This window comes from Gopherus flavomarginatus, chromosome 7 (assembly GCF_025201925.1).
Source record: "Gopherus flavomarginatus isolate rGopFla2 chromosome 7, rGopFla2.mat.asm, whole genome shotgun sequence".
Lineage (NCBI taxonomy): Eukaryota > Metazoa > Chordata > Testudines > Testudinidae > Gopherus > Gopherus flavomarginatus.
In genome coordinates this window covers 115,277,063-115,288,539 of record NC_066623.1, presented here as the reverse complement: position 1 = coordinate 115,288,539, position 11,477 = coordinate 115,277,063, and the positions used below count along the sequence as shown (strand labels likewise).

General features: G+C 61.5%; 3 non-coding genes across 3 annotated transcripts; all 3 read left to right on the top strand.

Moving 5' to 3' along the window:
- The first annotated feature begins 2,125 nt into the window (after positions 1-2,125).
- Positions 2,126-2,289, top strand: LOC127056068 (U1 spliceosomal RNA). The gene has a single exon (XR_007775711.1). It is a non-coding gene; the product is annotated as a U1 spliceosomal RNA (small nuclear RNA).
- Positions 2,290-6,323: 4,034 nt separating this feature from the next.
- On the top strand, positions 6,324-6,487 carry LOC127056067 (U1 spliceosomal RNA). The gene has a single exon (XR_007775710.1). It is a non-coding gene; the product is annotated as a U1 spliceosomal RNA (small nuclear RNA).
- Positions 6,488-10,527: 4,040 nt separating this feature from the next.
- On the top strand, positions 10,528-10,691 carry LOC127056066 (U1 spliceosomal RNA). Its single transcript, XR_007775709.1, has one exon. It is a non-coding gene; the product is annotated as a U1 spliceosomal RNA (small nuclear RNA).
- The last annotated feature ends 786 nt before the right edge of the window (positions 10,692-11,477 follow it).

The window sequence follows — 11,477 nt, the reverse complement described above, 5'->3', positions numbered from 1 at the left end:
ACCAGGCAATGCCTAGAGCTCTTGGGTCCACATGCAGGTGTGCACAGGGTAACTGGTTGTCACGGAGTGAGGGGGAGTCAAGGCCCTGCACCCCCGGCTTCCTACGATTCACCGTGACTCTCAGCCAGCCAGAGAATCAGAAGGTTTATTTAGACAACGGGAACACAGTCCAAGGCAGGCCTTGCTGCTACAGACAACAGGACCCCCTCAGTTAGGTCCATCTGGGGGGCTAGGGAGACCAGAGCCCCATGTGGGCTCCCCTCCAGTCTCCCAGCCAGCTCCAAACTGAAAACTCCCTCCAGCCTCTCAGTCAGCCTCTCCCCAGCTCCTCCCCCACCCTTTGTCCAGGGTCCCGGGCCAAGGTGTCACCTGGCCTCCAACCCCCTTACTGGGTTCTCATCTTACCTGCTCAGGTATCATCCCTCAAGGAAAGGCTCCCATCCCCAATGCAGACAGTCCCAGCAAAACTCCCCTGCAACCTTCCCCACTCAGCATTCCAAGAACACAGTAAGAACACACTGGTCAGCAGGGCCATGACAGGATTGGGTCCTTGGTTTCCCCTGAACAGGCCCCCCGGAGCTGAGCGATCAGCCCTGCACCCCACCCCGCCGTAGGCCACGGGGCTTCCCGGCCCTGCCCCTACGGGACCTGCCTGCCCCCTGCCCCGGCCAGGTTAGGCCCAGAGCTGAGAAGCTGTGACTAGACCTGACACAAGCACGTGGCTCTGCACCCCACCCCTAGGAGCCTGGTTGCTGCCCCTGGTGCAGGACCTCTGAGCCCGGGGCGGGGGGACTCCGCAGCTTTAGGCAGCGAGTTATTCCAGCTGCAGAGTGAGAGCTAGGGCCCTGTGTGCACCCCCCAGCTCTGCCCGTGCCCCTACACTCCCCGCCCCAGCCTACAGCGCCCTCTGTTGTTCTGCTGCCTGACTTTGGCTGGCTTTACCAGTGCCCCTACCCCAACCCGCAGCCCCGTGCTATCCCAGCCCTGGGCTTCCTCCGCTCTGATAGTGCCCCTCAATCCTGACCCGCAGCCCCTGCTATCCCAGCCCTGGGCTCCCTCCGCTCTGATAGTGCCCCTCAATCCTGACCCGCAGCCCCCTGCTAGCCCGGCCCTGGGCTCCTCTCAGCTCTGACAGTGCCCATCAATACCGACCTGCAGCCCCTGCTAGCCCAGCCCTGGGCTCCCCTCAGCTCTGACAGTGCCCCTCATTCCCGACTCGCAGCCCCCTTCTAGCCCGGCCCAGGGCTCCCCTCAGCTCTGACAGTGCCCCTCAATCCCGACCCGCAGCCTCCTGCTAGCCCAGCCCTGGGCTCTCTTCAGCTCTGACAGTGCCCCTCAATACCCACCCGCAGCCCCCTGCTAGTCCAGCCCTAACTTCTAACCTGCAGCCCCTCCTGTTCTCATCGGAGCCCTATTTTTCTGATGTGCCTGCGTGGGGCTCAGTCTCTCTCTCAGGGTGCCGGGAGCTGGGGGAGCAGAGTTGGAGAGTGACCCTCTCCCTAGTACGGGGGCTCTGACGCAGCCTGTCCTCATGCGGGGGTGGGGGGGAGTGAGTGATGGGCGCTGCCCCTGGGGGGGATTCAAACCTGTGCCCCCCCGCCCCCAGCAGCTGTAAGCCCTTGGGTGCCAGGCTCGCCCAGGCTGCAGGGCATGTTCCTGTAGGGCAGGGGGCGGGGACCTCACTGGGGTCCGGATCACGCCCCCACGGGACCCCCAAATGCTGTTGAGGGCAGAGGAGCTGCCCCCATATGACTGTCCCAGAGTAGGGCAGCGGACCTCGCCGCCCTGGCTCGACGGCCACCACCCGGAGCCGGCCAGGGGAGAGCGCCCCTCCCAGGCACGCAGGGGGCGGGACCTGTATGGAGGAGCGGAGCTGCGTGATCACGTATGCAGATCTGTGTGCGAGCAGAGCATTGTGGGAGCGGAGGCGGACTGCCCAGCAGGGCCCGACTTTGGCCCCGGGAGCTCGGCGTGGAGAAGGGAGGCGCCTCGCGGACGCGTCGGGGCAGCTGTCGGCAGTGGGGGCCGGTGTGGGCGAGGCCGGCGGTCGGGGCGCGGCGGTCCGCCCCGTGTGTTCAAAGTGTGGGGCGAGCGAGGGCGGGCGGCGGCGGGGCGGGCGGAGCTCATACTTACCTGGCAGGGGAGATACCATGATCACGAAGGTGGTTTTCCCAGGGTGAGGCTCATCCATTGCACTGCGGGTGTGCTGACCCCTGCGATTTCCCCAAATGCGGGAAACTCGACTGCATAATTTGTGGTAGTGGGGGACTGCGTTCGCGCTCTCCCCTGGCGAGCGGTGGCAAAAACAGAGCAATAAGGAGTGAAGGGCACTCTCTGTAAGGGGGTGTTTGCTCTGCTTTGGGATTCTTTTTCTTTTTGCGGAACTAAGTTTCTGGCCTTTGGGGCTTTCTTATGTCGGGAGTTTCTTCTTCCCGTTTCGCGCGGCTGCTCTTCTGCTACGTTTTCTTCTTGCTAGAAATGCGTTTTTTTTCCTCGCTGTGGCCATTCCTGGGTCTGTTCAGCATCGTTTCTTCCCAGAGCGAAGATCTTTTTAAAACCTGTTTCTGGGCTGCTCTGGGGAAAATAGTTTCTCTCTTGAGACCAACTATCTTACTGGGACAGACACGAGGCTGGCACCACCCTGTGGGGGAGCAGGTTTTTCCATGGCTTTAGGCCCACCCCCTCCCCATGTACCATTTGCTGCACTGGATCTGCTCACTGTTGGGGGGCCCCCCCCTTCTCCCCAACACACCCAGCTGAGGGGCTGCCCCAACCCACTCAAGTGCTCAGCTCCACCAGGCAGGCGCGCTCAGTGATGGCACCTGCAGCCCCCATGGGGCTCCTGCCTCCCTTCCTGGCCCTGGTGGGACATTCATTCTCTCCTGCCTTGGGGCCGGGCTCAGTGTGCTGTGAACGCCTCGCCCCAGCTCTCGGGGCCGAGCGACCCAAACTCATTGCACGGCCTGGCCCAGGCTGAGACAGCCGGTGCCCTTAGCCAGCAGGAAATGACCCTGCATCTACCCTCTGCCACCAAAGAGTGGTGGGAAAGCAGCCCTGGCATCTCCCGCACCCCCCACCACCAGTCCTCCCAGGTCTGCACAGGGGCGGGCCTGGCTCGGCAGCACGTGGCAGGTGCCAGACCGAGCTGCATGCCAGATGGCGGGTCCATGGGACTCATTTCTGTAGCCTACGGCTCGGCTTAGAATCATAGACCTTGATAAGGTTGGAAGGGACCTCAGGAGGTCATCTAGTCCGACCCCCTGCTCAAAGCAGGGCCAATCCCCAACTAAATTATCCCAGCCAAGGCTTTGTCAAGCTTGACCTTAAAAACCTCTCAGGAAGGAGATTCCACCACCTCCCTAGGGAACCCATTCCAGTGCTTCACCACCCTCCTAGTGAAAAAGGCTTTGCCTAATATCCAACCTAAACCTCCGCCACTGCAACTTGAGACCATTGCTCCTTGTTCTGCCACCTGGTACCACTGAGAACTGTCTAGATCCATCCTCTTTGGAACCTCCATTCAGGTAACTGAAAGCAGCTATCAAATCCCCCCTCAATCTTCTCGTCTGCAGACTAAACAATCATGTGCTCTGGCCCTCTAATCGTTTTTCTGGCCCTCCCTCCGCTGGACTCTCTTCAATTTTTCCACATCCTTCTTGTAGTGTGAGGCCCAGAACTGGACACGGTACTCCAGATGGGGCCTCACCAATGTCGAATAAGTGCTTCAGAATTGATTCCTTGAGGACCTGCTCCATAATTTTTCAAGGGACTGAGATGAGGTTGACTGGACTGTAGTTCCCCAGACCCCTCCTCCTTCCCTTTTTTAAAGACGGGCCCTACATTAGCTTTTTTCCAGTCATCCGGGACCTCCCCTGATTACCAAGCCTTTTCAAAGATCATGAGTCGCTTGCCGGCACGTTCAGCACCAGCTGGCTTATTACTGGGCACATTTCAGCCTAGAACCAAGCGCAGCCCTTTGGGCCTGGCCCAGCTGGGTGGGCTGCGATTCCTCGCCCGCCTGGGGGGGGGTGGCAGGGCTGTTGCCCTAAACCCTTCCTGTGTGGGTCACATCAAGGGCACATCACACACCCTAAAACAGTCCCTATAACCCTTCCCCCACACCAGGCAATGCCTAGAGCTCTTGGGTCCACATGCAGGTGTGCACAGGGTAACTGGTTGTCACGGAGTGAGGGGGAGTCAAGGCCCTGCACCCCCGGCTTCCTACGATTCACCGTGACTCTCAGCCAGCCAGAGAATCAGAAGGTTTATTTAGACAACGGGAACACAGTCCAAGGCAGGCCTTGCTGCTACAGACAACAGGACCCCCTCAGTTAGGTCCATCTGGGGGGCTAGGGAGACCAGAGCCCCATGTGGGCTCTCCTCCAGTCTCCCAGCCAGCTCCAAACTGAAAACTCCCTCCAGCCTCTTACTCAGCCTCCCTCCAGCTCCTCCCCCAGCCTTTGTCCAGGTTCTGGGGTCCAGGTGTCACCTGGCCTCCAACCCCCTTCCTGGGTTCTCATCTTACCTGCTCAGGTATCCTCCCTCAAGTTAAGTCTCCCATCCCCAATGCAGACAGTCCCAGCAAAACTCCCCTGCAACCGTCCCAAGCCAACAGTCCCCACTCAGCATTCCAAGAACACAGTAAGAACACACTGGTCAGCAGGGCCATGGCAGGATTGGGTCCTTGTTTTCCCCTGAACAGGCCCCCCGGAGCTGAGCGAACAGCCCTGCACCCCACCCCGCCGTAGGCCACGGGGCTCCCCAGCCCTGCCCCTACGGGACCTGGCTGCCCCCTGCCCCGGCCAGGTTAGGCCCAGAGCTGAGAAGCTGTGACTAGACCTGACACAAGCACGTGGCTCTGCACCCCACCCCTAGGAGCCTGGTTGCTGCCCCTGGTGCAGGACCTCTGAGCCCGGGGCGGGGGGACTCCGCAGCTTTAGGCAGCGAGTTATTCCAGCTGCAGAGTGAGAGCTGGGGCCCTGTGTGCACCCCCCAGCTCTGCCCGTGCCCCTACACTCCCCGCCCCAGCCTACAGCGCCCTCTGTTGTTCTGCTGCCTGACTTTGGCTGGCTTTACCAGTGCCCCTACCCCAACCCGCAGCCCCGTGCTATCCCAGCCCTGGGCTTCCTCCGCTCTGATAGTGCCCCTCAATCCTGACCCGCAGCCCCTGCTATCCCAGCCCTGGGCTCCCTCCGCTCTGATAGTGCCCCTCAATCCTGACCCGCAGCCCCCTGCTAGCCCGGCCCTGGGCTCCTCTCAGCTCTGACAGTGCCCATCAGTACTGACCTGCAGCCCCTGCTAGGCCAGCCCTGGGCTCCCCTCAGCTCTGACAGTGCCCCTCATTCCCGACTCGCAGCCCCTGCTAACCCCGCCCTGGGCTCCCCTCAGCTCTGACAGTGCCCCTCATTCCTGACTCGCAGCCCCCTTCTAGCCCGGCCCAGGGCTCCCCTCAGCTCTGACAGTGCCCCTCAATCCCGACCCGCAGCCTCCTGCTAGCCCAGCCCTGGGCTCTCTTCAGCTCTGACAGTGCCCCTCAATACCCACCCGCAGCCCCCTGCTAGTCCAGCCCTAACTTCTAACCTGCAGCCCCTCCTGTTCTCATCGGAGCCCTATTTTTCTGATGTGCCTGCGTGGGGCTCAGTCTCTCTCTCAGGGTGCCGGGAGCTGGGGGAGCAGAGTTGGAGAGTGACCCTCTCCCTAGTACGGGGGCTCTGACGCAGCCTGTCCTCATGCGGGGGTGGGGGGGAGTGAGTGATGGGCGCTGCCCCTGGGGGGGATTCAAACCTGTGCCCCCCCGCCCCCAGCAGCTGTAAGCCCTTGGGTGCCAGGCTCGCCCAGGCTGCAGGGCATGTTCCTGTAGGGCAGGGGGCGGGGACCTCACTGGGGTCCGGGTCACGCCCCCACGGGACCCCCAAATGCTGTTGAGGGCAGAGGAGCTGCCCCCATATGACTGTCCCAGAGTAGGGCAGCGGACCTCGCCGCCCTGGCTCGACGGCCATCACCCGGAGCCGGCCAGGGGAGAGCGCCCCTCCCAGGCACGCAGGGGGCGGGACTTGTATGGAGGAGCGGAGCTGCGTGATCACGTATGCAGATCTGTGTGCGAGCAGAGCATTGTGGGAGCGGAGGCGGACTGCCCAGCAGGGCCCGACTTTGGCCCCGGGAGCTCGGCGTGGAGAAGGGAGGCGCCTCGCGGACGCGTCGGGGCAGCTGTCGGCAGTGGGGGCCGGTGTGGGCGAGGCCGGCGGTCGGGGCGCGGCGGTCCGCCCCGTGTGTTCAAAGTGTGGGGCGAGCGAGGGCGGGCGGCGGCGGGGCGGGCGGAGCTCATACTTACCTGGCAGGGGAGATACCATGATCACGAAGGTGGTTTTCCCAGGGTGAGGCTCATCCATTGCACTGCGGGTGTGCTGACCCCTGCGATTTCCCCAAATGCGGGAAACTCGACTGCATAATTTGTGGTAGTGGGGGACTGCGTTCGCGCTCTCCCCTGGCCAGCGGTGACAAAAACAGATCAAGAAGGATTGCAGGGCACTCTCTGTAAGGGGGTGTCTTGCTCTGCTTTGGGATTCTTTTTCTTTTTGCGGAACTAAGTTTCTGGCCTTTGGGGCTTTCTTATGTCGGGAGTTTCTTCTTCCCGTTTCGCGCGGCTGCTCTTCTGCTACGTTTTCTTCTTGCTAGAAATGCGTTTTTTTTTCCTCGCTGTGGCCATTCCTGGGTCTGTTCAGCATCGTTTCTTCCCAGAGCGAAGATCTTTTTAAAACCTGTTTCTGGGCTGCTCTGGGGAAAATAGTTTCTCTCTTGAGACCAACTATCTTACTGGGACAGACACGAGGCTGGCACCACCCTGTGGGGGAGCAGGTTTTTCCATGGCTTTAGGCCCACCCCCTCCCCATGTACCATTTGCTGCACTGGATCTGCTCACTGTTGGGGGGCCCCCCCCCCTTCTCCCCAACACACCCAGCTGAGGGGCTGCCCCAACCCACTCAAGTGCTCAGCTCCACCAGGCAGGCGCGCTCAGTGATGGCACCTGCAGCCCCCATGGGGCTCCTGCCTCCCTTCCTGGCCCTGGTGGGACATTCATTCTCTCCTGCCTTGGGGCCGGGCTCAGTGTGCTGTGAACGCCTCGCCCCAGCTCTCGGGGCCGAGCGACCCAAACTCATTGCACGGCCTGGCCCAGGCTGAGACAGCCGGTGCCCTTAGCCAGCAGGAAATGACCCTGCATCTACCCTCTGCCACCAAAGAGTGGTGGGAAAGCAGCCCTGGCATCTCCCGCACCCCCCACCACCAGTCCTCCCAGGTCTGCACAGGGGCGGGCCTGGCTCGGCAGCACGTGGCAGGTGCCAGACCGAGCTGCATGCCAGATGGCGGGTCCATGGGACTCATTTCTGTAGCCTACGGCTCGGCTTAGAATCATAGACCTTGATAAGGTTGGAAGGGACCTCAGGAGGTCATCTAGTCCGACCCCCTGCTCAAAGCAGGGCCAATCCCCAACTAAATTATCCCAGCCAAGGCTTTGTCAAGCTTGACCTTAAAAACCTCTCAGGAAGGAGATTCCACCACCTCCCTAGGGAACCCATTCCAGTGCTTCACCACCCTCCTAGTGAAAAAGGCTTTGCCTAATATCCAACCTAAACCTCCGCCACTGCAACTTGAGACCATTGCTCCTTGTTCTGCCACCTGGTACCACTGAGAACTGTCTAGATCCATCCTCTTTGGAACCTCCATTCAGGTAACTGAAAGCAGCTATCAAATCCCCCCTCAATCTTCTCGTCTGCAGACTAAACAATCATGTGCTCTGGCCCTCTAATCGTTTTTCTGGCCCTCCCTCCGCTGGACTCTCTTCAATTTTTCCACATCCTTCTTGTAGTGTGAGGCCCAGAACTGGACACGGTACTCCAGATGGGGCCTCACCAATGTCGAATAAGTGCTTCAGAATTGATTCCTTGAGGACCTGCTCCATAATTTTTCAAGGGACTGAGATGAGGTTGACTGGACTGTAGTTCCCCAGACCCCTCCTCCTTCCCTTTTTTAAAGACGGGCCCTACATTAGCTTTTTTCCAGTCATCCGGGACCTCCCCTGATTACCAAGCCTTTTCAAAGATCATGAGTCGCTTGCCGGCACGTTCAGCACCAGCTGGCTTATTACTGGGCACATTTCAGCCTAGAACCAAGCGCAGCCCTTTGGGCCTGGCCCAGCTGGGTGGGCTGCGATTCCTCGCCCGCCTGGGGGGGGGGGTGGCAGGGCTGTTGCCCTAAACCCTTCCTGTGTGGGTCACATCAAGGGCACATCACACACCCTAAAACAGTCCCTATAACCCTTCCCCCACACCAGGCAATGCCTAGAGCTCTTGGGTCCACATGCAGGTGTGCACAGGGTAACTGGTTGTCACGGAGTGAGGGGGAGTCAAGGCCCTGCACCCCCGGCTTCCTACGATTCACCGTGACTCTCAGCCAGCCAGAGAATCAGAAGGTTTATTTAGACAACGGGAACACAGTCCAAGGCAGGCCTTGCTGCTACAGACAACAGGACCCCCTCAGTTAGGTCCATCTGGGGGGCTAGGGAGACCAGAGCCCCATGTGGGCTCTCCTCCAGTCTCCCAGCCAGCTCCAAACTGAAAACTCCCTCCAGCCTCTTACTCAGCCTCCCTCCAGCTCCTCCCCCAGCCTTTGTCCAGGTTCTGGGGTCCAGGTGTCACCTGGCCTCCAACCCCCTTCCTGGGTTCTCATCTTACCTGCTCAGGTATCATCCCTCAAGTTAAGTCTCCCATCCCCAATGCAGACAGTCCCAGCAAAACTCCCCTGCAACCGTCCCAAGCCAACAGTCCCCACTCAGCATTCCAAGAACACAGTAAGAACACACTGGTCAGCAGGGCCATGGCAGGATTGGGTCCTTGTTTTCCCCTGAACAGGCCCCCCGGAGCTGAGCGAACAGCCCTGCACCCCACCCCGCCGTAGGCCACGGGGCTCCCCAGCCCTGCCCCTACGGGACCTGGCTGCCCCCTGCCCCGGCCAGGTTAGGCCCAGAGCTGAGAAGCTGTGACTAGACCTGACACAAGCACGTGGCTCTGCACCCCACCCCTAGGAGCCTGGTTGCTGCCCCTGGTGCAGGACCTCTGAGCCCGGGGCGGGGGGACTCCGCAGCTTTAGGCAGCGAGTTATTCCAGCTGCAGAGTGAGAGCTGGGGCCCTGTGTGCACCCCCCAGCTCTGCCCGTGCCCCTACACTCCCCGCCCCAGCCTACAGCGCCCTCTGTTGTTCTGCTGCCTGACTTTGGCTGGCTTTACCAGTGCCCCTACCCCAACCCGCAGCCCCGTGCTATCCCAGCCCTGGGCTTCCTCCGCTCTGATAGTGCCCCTCAATCCTGACCCGCAGCCCCTGCTATCCCAGCCCTGGGCTCCCTCCGCTCTGATAGTGCCCCTCAATCCTGACCCGCAGCCCCCTGCTAGCCCGGCCCTGGGCTCCTCTCAGCTCTGACAGTGCCCATCAGTACTGACCTGCAGCCCCTGCTAGGCCAGCCCTGGGCTCCCCTCAGCTCTGACAGTGCCCCTCATTCCCGACTCGCAGCCCCTGCTAACCCCGCCCTGGGCTCCCCTCAGCTCTGACAGTGCCCCTCATTCCCGACTCGCAGCCCCCTTCTAGCCCGGCCCAGGGCTCCCCTCAGCTCTGACAGTGCCCCTCAATCCCGACCCGCAGCCTCCTGCTAGCCCAGCCCTGGGCTCTCTTCAGCTCTGACAGTGCCCCTCAATACCCACCCGCAGCCCCCTGCTAGTCCAGCCCTAACTTCTAACCTGCAGCCCCTCCTGTTCTCATCGGAGCCCTATTTTTCTGATGTGCCTGCGTGGGGCTCAGTCTCTCTCTCAGGGTGCCGGGAGCTGGGGGAGCAGAGTTGGAGAGTGACCCTCTCCCTAGTACGGGGGCTCTGACGCAGCCTGTCCTCATGCGGGGGTGGGGGGGAGTGAGTGATGGGCGCTGCCCCTGGGGGGGATTCAAACCTGTGCCCCCCCGCCCCCAGCAGCTGTAAGCCCTTGGGTGCCAGGCTCGCCCAGGCTGCAGGGCATGTTCCTGTAGGGCAGGGGGCGGGGACCTCACTGGGGTCCGGATCACGCCCCCACGGGACCCCCAAATGCTGTTGAGGGCAGAGGAGCTGCCCCCATATGACTGTCCCAGAGTAGGGCAGCGGACCTCGCCGCCCTGGCTCGACGGCCATCACCCGGAGCCGGCCAGGGGAGAGCGCCCCTCCCAGGCACGCAGGGGGCGGGACTTGTATGGAGGAGCGGAGCTGCGTGATCACGTATGCAGATCTGTGTGCGAGCAGAGCATTGTGGGAGCGGAGGCGGACTGCCCAGCAGGGCCCGACTTTGGCCCCGGGAGCTCGGCGTGGAGAAGGGAGGCGCCTCGCGGACGCGTCGGGGCAGCTGTCGGCAGTGGGGGCCGGTGTGGGCGAGGCCGGCGGTCGGGGCGCGGCGGTCCGCCCCGTGTGTTCAAAGTGTGGGGCGAGCGAGGGCGGGCGGCGGCGGGGTGGGCGCAGCTCATACTTACCTGGCAGGGGAGATACCATGATCACGAAGGTGGTTTTCCCAGGGTGAGGCTCATCCATTGCACTGCGGGTGTGCTGACCCCTGCGATTTCCCCAAATGCGGGAAACTCGACTGCATAATTTGTGGTAGTGGGGGACTGCGTTCGCGCTCTCCCCTGGCGAGCGGTGGCAAAAACAGACAAACTTGGGCTGGACAGGACCTTTCGTAGCGCTTTGTTTCCTGCGCTTTGGTTTCTTCTGCGTGAGCTTTGTGGTATTTTGTTTTTCTTTGTGTCTTAACCTTGTTTTCCACAATAGTGGCAGTTGCTTCTCTGCTTTAGTCTCTCGTTGCCACAGTTCCGTTTTTCTCTCGCTGTGGGCTTTGCTGCGTATGGCCCGTTAAGTCTCGTTTCATTCTCTTGGCCTTTTTTTCCCCAGAGCAAAGCTCTCTTCACAACCTGCTTCTCGGCTGCTCTCGGGAGAATACTTACTCTCTCGGGACCATTCTTCTTACTGACAGACACCAGGCTGGCCCCACCCTGTGGGGGAGGAGGTTTTTCCATGGCTTTAGGCCCACCCCCTCCCCAAATGCCATTTACTGCAGTAAATCCGCTCACTGCTGGGGGCCCTTCTCCCCAACACACCCAAGTGCTCAGCTGCACCAGGCAGACGGGCTCAGTGATGGCACCTGCAGCCCCCATGGGGCTCCTGCCTCCCTTCCTGGCCCTGGTGGGACATTCATTCTCTCCTGCCTTGGGGCCGGGCTGTGTGTGCCGTGAACACCTCGCCCCAGCTCTGGGGCCAAGCGACCCAAACTCATTGCACGGCCTGGCCCAGGCTGAGACAGCCGGTGCCCTTAGCCAGCAGGAAATGACCCTGCGTGTGCCCCCTGCCATCAGAGCATGGCGGGAAAGGAGACCTGGAATCCCACCCCCGCTCCAGTCCTCTCAGCTATGCACAGGGGC